This window comes from Sphaeramia orbicularis, chromosome 16 (assembly GCF_902148855.1).
Source record: "Sphaeramia orbicularis chromosome 16, fSphaOr1.1, whole genome shotgun sequence".
Classification (NCBI taxonomy): Eukaryota; Metazoa; Chordata; class Actinopteri; order Kurtiformes; family Apogonidae; genus Sphaeramia; species Sphaeramia orbicularis.
In genome coordinates, this window is record NC_043972.1 from 36,207,633 (window position 1) to 36,223,910 (window position 16,278).

Consider the following 16,278-nt stretch of genomic DNA (forward strand, 5'->3'; position numbering starts at 1 on the left):
CTCAGAGAGAGCGAGAATCAGTGGCGGTTGGTCTCATGTTTTCAAGGCAGGAAGCAGAGGGAGATCCGACAGGCGAGCTGCACTACAGGATAACACATGCGCCACACCGTAAACCTCTGACCAACTTTTGACTCTTTAGTATCATAATAACCAAGTAACCATGCAGTGATGCTCGATCAATCGATTAGTTGATAATTCAGTTTACTTCACTGATCTCCACCGGCAGGAATATAGGCCTAGGTAATGGCCAATGTTATAAAAAAAAAATAAAAATACAGCAACAGTAATGAGAAGAATACAACAATTAAAATAATCAGCACCTATGTTTCTAATTATTTATTCAATGTGACTAATTCTTGAAGAAAATAAGTGGATATATTCTGATTCTTACATTCTAAAATATTCTTGTTTCTTCCTCGTCAATAACCGTAAACTGAATATCTTTGATTTGTGGACCAAGGATATTCTTCAGCTGGGGATTTACTGACATTTATCACCATTTTATTACTTTTATACACCAAACAACTAATTGATTAATGAAGAAAACTAGCAACAATGACAATAATCCCGTGTTGCAGCACTAAACTGATATTGGCTTGAAATTGAGATGCTGTCATCTTTGAGTAACTAAATACAGTTAGGGCACCGACTTGGTTTTTATTTGCTGATATGATAAGAGGAAAATATTGTCATACAGACAGGCTATATAAGTGCATGCTGCGTGGTACTACCCTAACTGTTGAATGCTTCTTAAATTATTATTCTTAGACATGTGCTGTTACTGGATTTTCTTAAAAATGACTAAATTCAGACTCTATGGCCACAACTCTGAACTGCTGCCTCTCTTAACTTTCTATTCTGATGTGAACCATTTAACCTAGATGATAGTTTGTTTTACACATTTTTCATCCATCTCACAGGATCAAATTGTTGTTTATTGGCTAATGATTTTTCTCAAACAAGGGAAATTACACATGGATGAAATGGGGTTATGAAATTCTCATACTAGAAGTCATTTTAGGAAGCCTAAGAATGTTTAAATATTATGCTAACATGATTTGTTGGTAGTTAGGCTAAATCACAACATGTATAGTCCACGTGCTCCTGCTATAATATACTGCGAGGTTTTTCAAGTTTAATGTGAATAGTTTAAAGGCGTGTGAGTACTGTAAAACCAACCGGGTGAGAGTCTCCTACGGGGACAGGATGTTAGAGAAAGCCTGGCCTCGGCGGACACAACAACCAAAACATTAAAAAGAACCCGAAGAACCACAGAGAACAATAATTCACCACAGCCAATCACGAGACGCGTTCTTTGCAGTCAACGTCCTAATTCTGGCCAATGATGAGCCTTAGGGGGCGGGGTCAGCCTTGACGCACTGAGGCTCGTGATTGACGCAAGCCTTGTTACTAAATTTAGCATCTGGCCGACGGAGGCAGAGTGAGATAGCAGAGAGCCCATTCATTGTGCCGGGGCGGGCCCGACTATTTTAGCGTTGCGATTGTGATCCAGCCAAGCCAAATATAGTCGTAGACAGGTATTTTTAGCCGTAAAGTGTGTCCCCGTTTTTATTCGGTAAGGGAGACCTGGCGATATGGGATACAGTCTGAAAGGAGGCACGACCCCCCCCCCAAAAAATCAGCGCACTCAGTGTATTCAGCACTGGGGTAGGTTTACAGTCAGCTGATATGCCATCATACCCAAAGAGAAACAACTGTAGGAGCTGTCGAGAGTAAATCTCACAGGTTTTCCCTGGTCGGGGACACGGCTGGAAATGAGGGGAGTTAAAAGATCATAGACTCGGAGATAAATATGCTTCGGCTCGTCGTGTTCCAGGTTTGTGAATGTGATGGCTTCCAGCTTCGCAGTGCTTCTTCATCACCAGCTGCGCACGCACTGAGGAGTTTAGAGCTGAGATGACCGGCACTGTGTAGACTTCACTACCGCACAGGATAGTCTCAAAGTCAAGGCAGAAACTTGCAGGCTACGATGTTCAGAAAGACCTGTGTAAGACTTGTGGGTAACAGTGTACGCACGCATTCATTTGTAGGCTAATGGGGGAACCCCAGTCCTCTGCTGCACGTTCAAGCAGAGCCCAACTGGATGTAAGCAAATCACACGTGTTTATGGACTACATGTGTGCACAAAGACACCGAATCCCAGTTAATCAACTAACACGCAGTGACAAAAATACTCAGATATTTAGGTCTGTAGTGGATCCAACATTCCAGGCATTTGCTAAGTTGTTTGCAACATGCTTAATGTGTGACTTGATTAATCCCGGCAAAACGCTAGTCAGACCTCTAGTGCCAGGATCAGCTTCAAGAGGTGCATATCACATGTCACCCAGCCTTTAACTACCAAGACAACCTTACCCTACAACTGATAACATCTCTGATAGAATGTAAAATTCATTACATTCATTCATTACTCACTTAACAAAAAAGGAATACCATATATTGAGTACAATTTCTTATATGGTTCTTGACAGGCTTTACATATCAACAGGTGTATACACACAAAGGAAAACAGACCAGACACATGAAATATTCATCCTTGATGTGGTTCTTATCTGCCATTGCTTATCAGCAATTTTCAACACATTGTAATATGACCTAATTTCATCCTGCACACTCTTAGGACAAAACATATCCTTTAGGCATCGCTCACAAGTTCCTCTGGATTTCTGTGACTTTCTCATCCTTGCTTTAATTGTAACGCAATAGCTGGGTCATACAGGGTAAGTTATTAAATGGATCATTGATCTTACAAAAAGGTCTTTATTCTTTCCAGAATAGATGTATTGTTTATTTTACTCATCTATATGTATGCTTTGGCCATCCAAGTTCAGCCTCATTAAACTGATCGTTTGCTGTTTTTTAAGTATGGCATATTTGTTTGTTGTTCTTCTCAGGGCCAGTGTGTTTCACCTGGTCTTGCACTTCCTGGCTGGTCAGGGTATCAGCTGCCTCGGCTGTGACCTCATCGCAGTGACGTGTAATCCAGATTAACCTGCTCTCGTATTCTGCCAGACATGGAAGTGATTAGAGATTATGACCATGTCCTTTTAATAGAATTGGACGTGTGGGTACTCAACTACGTCCACCGACGTTGCGTGTCAGGTGACTCTTACTCACACAGTCACACACACTCTTGCTTTTCATTGATTTGCATGTATTTCCTGGGGACTCACCCCTAGTCTGAACCACCATCACAGCCTTAAATAACATCAACCTATGCCTCAAAGGAGAACATAATATAATGTGTATTATATTTTCATTTTTTAAACAGTAAAATATTAAACAATTAAAGCATCTTCACCTTTTCATGTATTTTTTACATTTCATTGTGTACTTTTACTAGATAAAACTCTAACAATTAATACTTGTATATAAATTTTTAAGTGTCACTAATACAATTTGTCCCCTATTCCAGCTGCTTTTACCTTGCATTACACATACATGAAAATTTAACAGTCCTTCTTAAGTATCACCTGTCATAACGGGTTGACATTAGTCTCATTTCTTTTGGTAGGACACACTGAAGAAAGTAAGCAAAGTACCAGACAACAAAAACAAACTTTTTGTCTTCACTGCTGCAAGGAATGGTGAGTGAATTTTGGTGTCAGTGTGTCAGTATATTTTCTGAAGTTTGATTTATATGTTACATATTTTATTGATTTTTTTTAAAAAATTTTTTTATCTGACAATGAACACTTGTAGGCTGACAGGTTGATTGTTCACACCTCTGTGCAGAGCTGATGAAACTTTGCCAGACTGTAAACTGTTGTCAGATATATAATTGAGGAAGTTGTGTTTTTTGCATAAGAATACGTTGCCTATAGCACATTTGTAAGTGCACAGCTGAAGTAAGTACTGAACTACTGAGGTGGCAAACATACACAGATTCTTTGCTCAAGTAGAGGTGATAATTTAATGAAAGATTAGTAAAAGTGGAAGTAAAGGCTGTGAAAGGCTTTGAAATATGTTAAGTATTAGAGTCAAAAGACAATTCTACTGGCTGTTAATGTGAAGACAATTAAATGATTCTAGCTTGAAGAGATACAAAACGACAATTTACTAAAAATGCTGAATGTTAACTTCACTCCAATCTATAAATCAGTTTTCAGTATCGCAATGTGAAACATTAGGACACCGTTTCTCCAGAGTCTTTCGATGTTTTCTGTAGTCATGTTTTTTGATCAGTTTAATCTTATTGTTATATATGAAATGCCCAGATGGATGCACAAAAGCAATGTCTTTTCTATGCCTTATTGTTGCTTCCATGTAGCTTGACATCGCTCCTGATGTTGAAAAGACTCACAATGAAGTGAGATAAAAATAACCAATAATTCCCTCAAATGCATTAAAACTGAAATAATAAACCTTTTGTGAACATGTGAGGGGCAGAGAGCACACATATTTGTGCTAAAACGTAGGGAGTGAAAAAGGAAAGTTGCCAGAAAAATGTGTAGAAGTACAGTGTAAAGGAATTATACAAATACCTGCACTTACTGTAAGTACAGTAAGTTTGTACTTGATGACTTCCCGCCTCTGTTGCTCTGTGAACCAGCATCTTTAGGCCATCTGTATAGTGCTGCTGACTGTATGGTGGGCATATTGCACCAAGACACACTGATCTCTGGCTTATCACAAAGCAGAAGTGAAAAGTGATTGTGTCAGTTTGAATGAGCTCTCTATGTGTACGGCCAAGGCACCAGCACTCAGCGCTCTGGTGACACTGGAGAAACAGGAAAGAGGAGAAAGAGAGAAACAGAGGAAGGCTTTTATCTTCGTGTCACCAAATCTGCTCCAACTGTACGTCAGAGTGCAAGCGAGGACGGGAGGTGGTTCGGGTGCGGGGGAGAGGACTGCTAGCGCAATGGCAGTGTGCTCAATGGTGGCATTCTTCCCTTTCTGTGGACACACACACGCACACACAGACAGCACACACACACATAGCTACACCAAGGGGATTCCCCCCGGGAGTACCCGAGTGAAGTAATACAACCCATCACTGCCTTATCACACCAGTGCCCAAAGACAGGGGAGAGGAGTGTACAGAAGTGTTTTCAGGAACCACGGCACAGGAGACGTACTCAGGGATTCTGGGACATTACAGATGTTATCCTGATGAGATTTACACTTTGTGTATGTGTGTGTCAGTAGAGGCAGAGCTGAGCACTTTGTACCTGCTTTTCTGTTGTTTCCCCTATGCTTTGATGGCAGATTTATTACATCTTAAAATTTAACGGCATGATTTACAATTTTATGTTCATTTTCAAGGGTGTGTGATAGTGTGACTGCAAGTCAGCACTCATGTTTGTGTTCTTTGTGTGTGTGCACATCTCCCTTTGGTTCAGTTCAGCACATATTTATACAACATGTGAGAATGTATGTATTTGGAGTGGGAGCAAATATTGATTCATGAATACACTGTATAACATGCAGGTGCTCTAAACAGATTCCCCTGGCAGTGTGATCTCAGTACTTCGTAGACTGAAAAATGCATCAGAGAGAGGATGCAAACCCCAAACACCTATAAAAGAGCCCTCTTTTTACATTGTTACACCCACAAAGTCATATAAACACAAATGTACAGCCGCAAGTTCCAGGTATTTCAACAGATGTCTCTTCAAGACTAATGCCAAACTCTAAATCTGCTAAAAAAAAAAAAAAAAAACACTTAGAACTTAGATATTCAGTGCAGAAACTTTTAAAATAACAAGAAAGTTTGGCTTTTTTTTTTAAATTTGTTTTTTTTTTTTTTTTTTTACAAAATGAGTATATAAATATCAAAAGCACTTTCTTGTAGTGTTATCAAGTGAAACACTGTGGGGCCTTTGAGTTGAATTGGTAGAAAGTGATGCTTGCATTAACAGTGTAGAGTTACAAGGCAAATGGTGGCTGTTCAGATGTCTTTTCATTCATTATCAGAAAAACTAAAAAGTTTCAGATATTCATTTAGTATGTATAAACAAGGTATCATGAAAGTTGATGCATCTGAGTCAGATGGGCATGACTGAATACAATACCAGGTTCATCTTCAGCGTACAAGATAATAACTCACAAGGAAGTTGGAGTCTGTGTGGTGTTTGTTAAAGAGGTGACAATCTAAGATTCTATGCATTTTTTTCAATATATGTCATCTCTTTTGTCCAAATCTGATCCTTACACCACAGTACAATGAATAAATATATAGCTAACTCCTGCGTTAGGCTTCTTTAGGGATATTTTTCCTTTTTTTTTTATCATTGGTGATTGTTTTACACTGTATCAAATATCACAGAATTATCTGGAAATATCATTAAAATCATGGGAAACATATTGTGTGGATTTCATCACCAATTTGCATTTTCACAAGGCCCCCAAGGTTTGTTTGGATGTTTTGCCTCAAGGAAAGAAGCATCAGTATTTTTGGCAAACATGTACTGCATGTGTTGATGGATATATGGAGACGGTTGTTCAGACTCACTTAATCAAAGCTAGAATGTTTTCATCATCTCATGATAACATGGATGTAACATCACATGACTGAGTGTATCAGGAGAAACAGCCCCAAACCTGCAAGAACAGTAATGAAAGGTCAAAGGTGAATGCCTTTTGTGGTGCCTGGTGCTTTTTTAAACTTTTTAAAAAAAAATCAGATCAAAGTCTTTCCTAAAGCGCTTATACAGAAGTCTACTTACGTCCTTTATGAAAAAAGCAGTACATACAACTATTGTAGACACACACTGGGAGCAGCAGGTGTGCTTTAGGCAAGATCCAGCATGCTACAACATATGACAGTGTGAACTAGTTCATACCTTGTTAAGTAGCTGATTATTTCACCTTGAGTGAAATTGTCATGTGCTTGGCATCAAGCCACACGTAGCGGACAGAAAACATCATTCTTTTTGAAAGAGTTATTATTGTTAAGTTTGTTACAGCTATGTATGTGGTTTAACAATTTATCTTGGAGGTGGAAGCATTTATCTAATTGTCAGGTTTTGTGATATAAAAATGTGTGAGTGGAACTGGCTAGACTTCTTTGAAATGACTGTTATTGTTGATAATGAAAGTTTGTCTACCCCCTTCCAGCCTCAGCAGATATGTCCTTTATTGGCCATTCAGCAGTTGTCTGTGTGGGGTGGAACAATTGTCAGTCACAGAACACAGACGCAGACAGTATTCATTAATTGTGTTTTAATGAGATACTGCAGAAGCAGCTGATCACAACTTAAAATAAGATTTTTATGCGAATGTGTTTGGGATTGCAGTAATAATGGATGGGCTCATCACTCTTTTCACTCATGCACACAAGGCTCTCCTGTGGGTGCAGTGATGTGCCACTTTCACTTCACAGAAAGTACACAGGTTGTACATTTTTGTCAGTAATTTAAACTCACTGAGGCTTATAGATTGCCTGTTCTGAACCCTTTGCCAGGCTGCATTAAAAAAATCTGAAGACATTAAACCCAGGGGAATTTAAGTATTAAGCAATCCTGGTATTGAGCAATGGCAGATTAAATATTTTTCATCACATGCCTTCCAGTGGTGCAGAGCTTTGGATTTTTTTTATCCAAAATCTGCTTGGTTTTTTAATCACGACTTTGTTTCTGAATCCCAGGTGGTTACGTCTGTCATTTGACGTGAAAAAATTGATCAGTACCTGTGCACATGCCAAACAGAGGCTCCTGACCGGTTATGTAATTTCACTGGAAACAACAAATTGTATCACTGTAGGTGTTAACTTTACAACTTCATTGCCAGTGGTGAATTTAAGTGTGCGTGGGTGTAATTTGTAAGATGGCGTGTGGAAATATGTGAACAGTGGGTGTATGAGTCACCTCAGTGTGGGCAGTTGTTTAAAGGCCATTTTCTAGGAGATGTCATTAGTATGTGTGTGTGTCTGTGTCAGTGTGTGATACAGCTTCATCATTTTAGGTGAAACATCGCAGGACTCTCCCCTCTCAAACTGTTTAGATTGATGTATCAGACAACAAACCAGAACAGGAACTCCTCATGGCTGAAATAGACATCCACTTCACAAATTCACAGTGTGCAGTGAGGAAATACCAATGAATACCCAAATGTTTGCATGCAGACGATAAATAAACCTCATATCAAACAAGCTTGTGAAATGATAGTTTGGGGATTTCTGCAGCACACAGAAGTGTATGTATTCATTCTGGACTGACACAACCCAACATTTTTAGTATACAAGGATTACTAACAGTAAAGGGGACAGAAACAAAATGTTAATTATGTGAGCAAAGATCGATTTTAGCAAAGGTCAAGTTTGCACATTATGTAAACTAAAAAAAACTGTCACTTTTATTGTTTTAAAGCCTATTTACCAAAATAATCATTTCAAGCTAACATTTTTTGTGTTACGTGGTGAATGCCACTGGAACAAAGCTCCTACATACAATATTCTTAAGCTCTACTCCTAATACTTAAGTAATTAACTGTGAAGGTTTGGCACTGAAAAACTTCATCAAGCATATTTTAAGCTCGGCTTCCACACATTCAGGTTGAAATCTGATACTTGATAATCAAGAAAAGATCATCTGTAAGACGATGACATGAAATTTTTGGTTGATGTGCCCTTGAGCGAGGCACTCAACTCCCCATTTGCTCTGAGATGGCATCTCACTGCTCCTAGTCTGCAGTGTGTAGTGTGTTCCTGCATGTTCAGCTAGTGATGGGTTAAATGCAGAGGGTCAGTTTCTGTGTGCAGTGTGCCAATGTGTAAAATATATACTGACAAATAAACATTCTTAAATAATTGTTGGTGAAATCAGATACAGATGAAACAGATGAAAATAAACCTTGCTGACTAACCCTTCCTCATTTACAGTCTCTTAGGTCTCTGTTGATTAATGAGCACTGTTCATGTTAAATAAAGCAATAAATACAATGAAAATGATAAATTAATATCACTTCTATTTATTGATTATAATTATTAATTGCTTTTAAATTAAACTTTTTTATTGCTTCATTATTCAATAACTGTAAAGTGAAAAAGTACTTAAAGCATATGTTGGAAAATCTTGTCTGTGAGGCACTTGAGTTCATTGGGTTCAAATGTTGTGTCTTTTATGATTTGGCTCATGTTATGCTCATGGTTACACTGGCATGAGATGAAATGACTGAGTGGAGTATAGATCCTAATAAATAAATAAAACACTTCAAATCAGGACCTACGACAAACACAAACAGTTTCATCAAATAAAACAGAATAGGTTGAATTGGGTGCCTGTGTCAGGAGTCCCAAAAGCACCGATTACAACAGAAAACATGATATAAAGTCATTAGAGACTCAGTGAAAGTGATGAAATGGTAGAATAAAGCAGCAGTGAGATAAGACAAAAAAGTACACCTCAGGGCTTGACGGGGACTCGCCAGGACGAGGTGTATTTGTGGATGTGTGGGAAACAGTTGCCCTTTTGTTTATCTCATCTGAGTCTCACTTTTGGGAGACACTTGTGCCACTTTGTCGGATATCCTGCATGCCGAGATGAATTTCACTGCATGTCATTCCACGCCCACAATGATAGCCCAGGTATCTGCTATGGCACCTTGTAATTACAGTACAGACTCACTTAAAAGAAGTGATGACATTTTTGGAGCTGAGTCAGTGTCTTCATCGCCCTTTGGATATTCAACACTTAGGCAGAGTGTGTGTGTGTGTGTGTGTGTGTGTGTGCGCGTGCGCTCTGTGACTTCACTCAGCGCAATCAGGGTCTGAATATGTGCTTGGTGTTTTTACGCTTTGTTGCAGCTCAGATTAATGTCATTCTAGGTCATACATTGACCACATGGGCATGCAAACAGATGCACGCACACACACATATGCATATGCACACAACAACACACACACTCACAGAGATAAACAAGTGGTTGCATTTCTGCATGAGTCACAGTCGTGGGCAGAGGTGGAAAGTTTCCTTGTTTGGGCTATTCCCCCCTGCTGACACTTTTGATACTTTTTTTGAAGTATCTGATACGTTTCTAATCCTCAGGCATGTACTCGTAGACAGAGAATACAGCTCCTATGTAAATCACACACATAATTAAATAATTCTTTGTATGTTTGTATTATAAGAAGAGACACACCTTTTACTAATCTGAGTTTGGAAATGCCAGTAAATCTCCATTATGAACATGTACATTTACAACAACTTGTAAAGCAAGTTGCATTACTTTTGTGAAATGGCAACAGATACAAACTTGCTTTACTAAATTGGTGATTAAAAATAATACCTGAGCATCGTAGTATAGAAACACCGTGTTTGTCTGACATGTTAGACTTGTCATGGTGCCCAACTACTGCAGGCAGGTCCTTTCTGATCTTATGCACTTTCTGTCATTGTCTGTCAGAGTTGTGCCCTGTCTGGTTTTATATTTGACATTTTTGTCATGCAATGCACTTTTACTTTATCAACCTCCTCAGTTAACTGTTTTATAGCACTTTATCAGTTATTTATTTTGTTTGTCTTTCTATGATGTCTGCATGTTTTCAGCTTTACCTACAAAGCAGTGTGTTGTATCAGTTTCTGGCATTGTCATATCTTTACATAATGCTCTCCTGATGTAGTTTCAGATGTGTGTTGCGATATTTGTGTTGCATTCTTTGACTCCTTTAGGCTTTTACTCTGTTTTGTCTGCCTTCTCTGTGCTGTCTTTGAATGCTCGGACAGGCCTTTCTGTGTTAAGTTTTCGTGTCCTCTCCATATTGTCTGGCTTGCCTCTGGGTGCTCTGGTTTCCTTTGTCATTAAAACATCTACATATAGATTTTCCAGTCAGTGACAGTGCTGATGAAGATCTGGAGTTGATCTCTGAACATGTTCAATGGCAACTCGCTGCACATAATGTATGTGCTATATGCTAATGCAAATACCACGTGCGTATTAGAATGGGTAAAATGCAGAGACCAAATTTCCCTATGGAGATAATAAAGCAAGTTCATTAGTTAACCATGCCATTTTAATGGCTTATTTAACTGCTGGAAAAGGGAAAACAGTTGAAAACAAGAAAAGCACTCAGAGAGCACAGACCTCTGCCACGACAGATCTGCCCCCCCATCACCATCAAAGTTTAATAATTTCTTCCTTGTGCCAGCATCAACATTTCCTGAAAATTGTGTGAAAATCCATCCATAAGTTTTTGAGTTATCTTGTCTGATGTCTGATCTTACCTTATCTGATGTATGCTGTCCCAAATCTAGTTCACTAGAATTGGTCAGTTTATCCAATGCAAGGTTACTAGACATTTGTTAAATCCAGTAATTAGGTGTAGGTGCTTGAATGTCCTTCCATTTTAAAGAAATAACAGTGCATTGTTGCCATTAAAGTTAACAACTTCAGAGCTGCAATTATACCATAAAAATGACATTTATGTGCCATCTCATTTTGTTGCAGCCATTTTAATACCACCATGCGCTCCCTCATGCTCATGTTCTACCAGAACAACTTCTCTCCCTGCACCATTTTACAAATTTGTTGCAGTGTCATGCACTCGAACACCCACGAACTAACCAAACAACCCAGATAACTTTTACCCCTATTGCAGAACAATAGGGGATGGAGCCAAATGTATCTGCAGCAGAGACACAGTGCTAATGAATTGTGGAGATAGAACTAGATATGTGGGACACTTTCCCTGAATAAATATGCAAATAGCTTTAGCTGCACATGTGAAAAAACTATAATAAAAGAATTGATAAGCTTTTAGTGAATGAACTAAAATGGTGTGTGAATTTGTATTCGGACTGAACATCCAAAACATTACGGGTCTCACTGTCTCTGTCCTACGTATGAATGAAATACTTGGGAAGTCACATAGTACACCAGATTTTAATGAGACCTAATAGTTTTGTGTGTGGTTAATATGAAGTTTGTGCAGATTAGCATGGAAAAAAAAACAAACGGTAGTAACAAATGTCAGCTTTAAAAGCAGAATGTGTCTAATCTTGTCTGTGCTTGAGGCTGTGCATGTTCACACAAATTTGTTTTTTTTTTTTGCTGCTTTTATGTAATGAAGTAATAAAGTTGTCTTCCATTCATTTCATTTTTAAGAGCTGACTCATTATGTGTCGTTACTTGTCACAAATAACCTTTGATATTTGGCCTGGTGTGGGTGGATGGGCTAACCGTCTTATTTCTCATTGAAGCCACAGAGTTTCACCTTTTAGCTCTTAAACAGCCATGAGAGCAGACGTTCAAAGCTGGCATAGTTGTTATATCTTTGAAGAAGTGAATCAGATTCAGTGACCTACATTTGGATCATTACCTTTTAACCAAATTTTACACATGCATGTTTTAGGGATAAATCCACACATATTGAATGTTCAGTGAGACTTTGTTCTCACTGAAGGAAACTTAAGTGAGTGTAATAATAAAATAAATAAAACAGAAAATGCATGAATAAAATAAAATAAAATAATGTTATTAATGTCATGAGATGCCAGTCATTGAAATTCCAATAAACAATGGATAACGTGTGGTTCAAGGTTATTAAAATATTAATAATACAAAACAAATTCAGAAGTGTTACTATTACAAAATCTATTTAAATATTAACAATTCTAAACCAAATATTTAGATCTAATTTTTCAATTGAAAATATTGATGTTGTGAAACAATATTTGAACAAGTCAAATCAGAAACAAAAGTTTCACAGTTTCACTTCTTGGAGCTGCTGTTGTTTCAGGTTGTCACTGTGAAATTATGCAAATAATAGTCTGTTTAGGTACCAGACGATCGGCATACAGTGATTAAATCACCAGCAGCTTTTTTTTTTTTTTTTATGTTGTACAAATGTAGAATACAGCATCACAGACCTAAAACTGTATTTTTACAACATCTGACTATTTGTTTTGCACATTCAAAACTGTGTTGTCTGCAGAGATGTGTCCTACAAGGGGCCTGCTCATTTGAAAGTGATGGATATCATGTGATTACAATACTGCTGGTTGTTTAGATTGTGTATTTATTGACAAAAAGCTGCAAGAGAGACTCTCAGAACTTGAGATATGGTTATTTAAATATTGTCTTAAATTAAAAAAAAAAAATGATAAGAGGAGATATAAGAAATGTGAATGTCTGTTAAAAAATGAGTGAAGATAGAAAAAAAAAAGACTATTTCTGCTAATTTATGTAGCCATATATCTGTTCCTCATCTATGGTGCTTTAATTCCTTGTTTTGACTTGCGTCATCTGTAGGTACATATGTACTTTCCGTTGCAGGACAACATGATAATGCCAACAATTTGTTTGTGAATACGTTGCATGAGATAGCATTAGAAAACTTATTTTGTAATTAACTTTATCCCCATAACTTTAAAAGGTCACATTCTCTGAGTCACTGCATTTCACCCCTGACATTTAAAATTCAGTTACTTCCCACAATAGTCACCCGGTGTTCACTGAAGTTTAGGAATGCATATCACATTGTGCACCTGTACTGCTGTGTGGGCGCAAAATAAGCCTACGCTCCTCTGGATGCTCTTGTGGTGTTTCACAGAACACTTTGGCACACCTTGAAACCCAGGAGTATCAGGACTTCATGCCAGAAGCATACCTGCTTTATGCTTGTCCCTTTACTGGAAGCTAACATACAGCGTGAATCATCTGTAATTCTCAGGAATAATAACATTTTAGAGTTGGTTTGATTGTTGTTCGTCCACATTTATTTATCTCCAATACTTTAACAATGACTACACAGTAAATGTGTTTAAACGATCACACTCAGATGATCACGCTGAAGAGCTTCAACCTGAATTTTTGATGTACGGGGTTCCTTCTCTTCCTCTGTAGGCTCATTTTTAGGCAACTAATGATTATTACAAACTAAAGAAAAAATGTTTAGATGTTTTCTACTCAATTTCTGGAATCTACTAAATTTCTTAAATGTTACATAGTAGACCTTTAAGGGATGGACTTTGTAGGTTTTGTGGCCTCACAAATTTTTGGAGTCATTTGTGATCTTGTATGCATAATAAAAATGGTAAAGTCATGTCCTGACTTTGAGAATGGGTGCCTCTGTTGAATAAAAACATTCACTACTGTTAAACTGCAGGCAAAACTGCTCTTTGCAAAATTAGTAAAAAGAAGAAAAGTCTACCTTTGAAGGAATTTTACAGAAGCAGAGTAATGAATGAGTTGTAGCTTGTAAGTCAGCAGCACATCTATGTGTATGTGTGAAATTGTGATTGTGCGCTATTGATCCTGCGGTGATGGTAGGAGTGACCATAAGAGCCGCTTTAGCTCAGTTACTGGGACAAGGAAGGCAGCACTCCTCCCTCCCCTTCAGTTGAATAATCTGATTACTCACCGGATGTGATTCACCTAACTAACTCTGTTAGAGAGAGGGTTCTGTTGTCTAAATGTTTGGTCAGTAATGTTGTGTAATGTTTGGAGGGTTGTGTGCTTGTGGAATAAATAATTTCATTTTAGCCTCAGCTTGACTTGACTGAGTCCCCCTTTTGAACCCTCACTTGGGGAAATGGTAAAGATTTTTTTTTGGATGAAGATTGATGGGATTTTCGATTTTAATAAAACAACAGAGACCAGTCTGTTATGGTGGATATGAAAAAGTATAGTTCAGGATGTCCTATCAGTATAATATTAAAGGGCAGCATGGAGGGTTTGCACATGATGATACACATTTGCATTTTCAGTTTGCACATAAATACATGAATGGAAAGCATTGATATATTGCAAAAAAAAAAAGGTTTTTATACCCAGGAAAGGCAGAGAAAACAATGACTAGATAAAAAGCAAATGCATTTAAATGTAATGGAAAGTGATTTAGCAAATTACTTTATGTGTTCATGCATGGAACACAATTAAAAGCAAATTCTGAGAAACAAATAAAAGAGTTAATTCAGGGGTCAAAAGGTTTTTCTCAGTTTTTTTTTTTTTATCTTAGCAAAATAGTTCTTGTATCATCTCCTCCAGTAGTGTGTTATCTAAAATACAAAATCTATGAGTCAAAGTTGGAAGTCATGATGATGATGGTGATGATGATGATGATGGTGGTGGTAAACATGCATACATTTTCATATTGCTTTACTGATTTCTTGGAAAATTCAGTTAACATGTCCAATACATTTGGATATGAATCCTGTGCAATGAGATTTATAACTGAGGAGGGATTTTCCTGTTGCTGAAAATTGACACATTGGGCAATAATTTAATTTTCAGTTGCAACATTTACAAGGTAACCAGTGGAAACTTACTGTTTGCATTGCATAGTAATCTAAAAAAAGAATGCGCTCTTGCAGGTGTTTGATTAGTTACTGCAGGATCTTGGTGTGATATTTTCATGGCATTTTCCCACTAACTGTTTACTGTTAAAGAAATATCAGCCTTCATGAAGTGGAATCCATGTAAGAGTTTATTGACCAGTCAGACAGAGGTCCACATCCACAAGCCACTAGCTTGACTACAACTGTTTATATGGATGCTTCCTTGCTTAGTAAAACCGTTCTGCATTTTTGAAGCTTATATTGATTACATCAGCTACATTACTCATTTCTCTTCCTTCATTTTAATTCTAGACAGTTCCAGCAACTCTCTCCATTCACCTGTTTGTCATGGTCTTCTTAACATACATCATATTCACATTATCACATAACTGTGTTAAGTACTTGCCTCTTTATTGTACATAAAAGACACAGTGGATTTTATATTAATTTTAGAAATATTATATTAGAAAAGGTTAATGGGAAAAAAAAATCTTTAAAATAAGTAAAAAAAAATGATTTAAAAAAAAATTACTATGCAAAAAATAAAATTAACCCTCCGGTATCCCGTCCAGCAAGGCCCTTACTAAGCACCAAGTGTGCCATTTTGGCACACTTGTGGAATAATGTCAAAAAAAATTTCATACAGTTTGTTTTTAATTCTTTTACACTTTTTTATATTTCATCAACTTGAGCCGTAAATAAAAATACCAAATACTCAATAATTGTCACATTTTTTAAACCTTTAAATGCTGTGTTTGTAATGTAAACAAACCATTTTTTTAAATGCAAAAAACACAAACATTTTTTTTTTTCCAATATACTACATAAAAATTGGATCACATATCATTTGATTTTTGCAGCCTGGCATATGTCAATGATTAATTCCAACACTGGTTAATTTGTATGATTATTTTTTGCACTAGGTCAAATGTTCAAAAATACTAGCATCTGTCACCAAGTGTGCCAAAATGGCACACCTATAAATCAAACTATTATATATGGATTTATTTTTCTGCTCTAATTTGATTTTATTTTTGTAAAT

The 16,278-nt window shown here is 37.3% G+C and overlaps 1 long non-coding RNA gene across 1 annotated transcript; it reads left to right on the forward strand.

Moving 5' to 3' along the window:
- Positions 1-1,471: 1,471 nt before the first annotated feature.
- Positions 1,472-3,612, forward strand: LOC115435666 (uncharacterized). The gene is made up of 3 exons (XR_003937724.1): positions 1,472-2,106; positions 2,916-3,123; positions 3,536-3,612. It is a non-coding gene; the product is annotated as an uncharacterized LOC115435666 (long non-coding RNA).
- Positions 3,613-16,278: the final 12,666 nt, after the last annotated feature.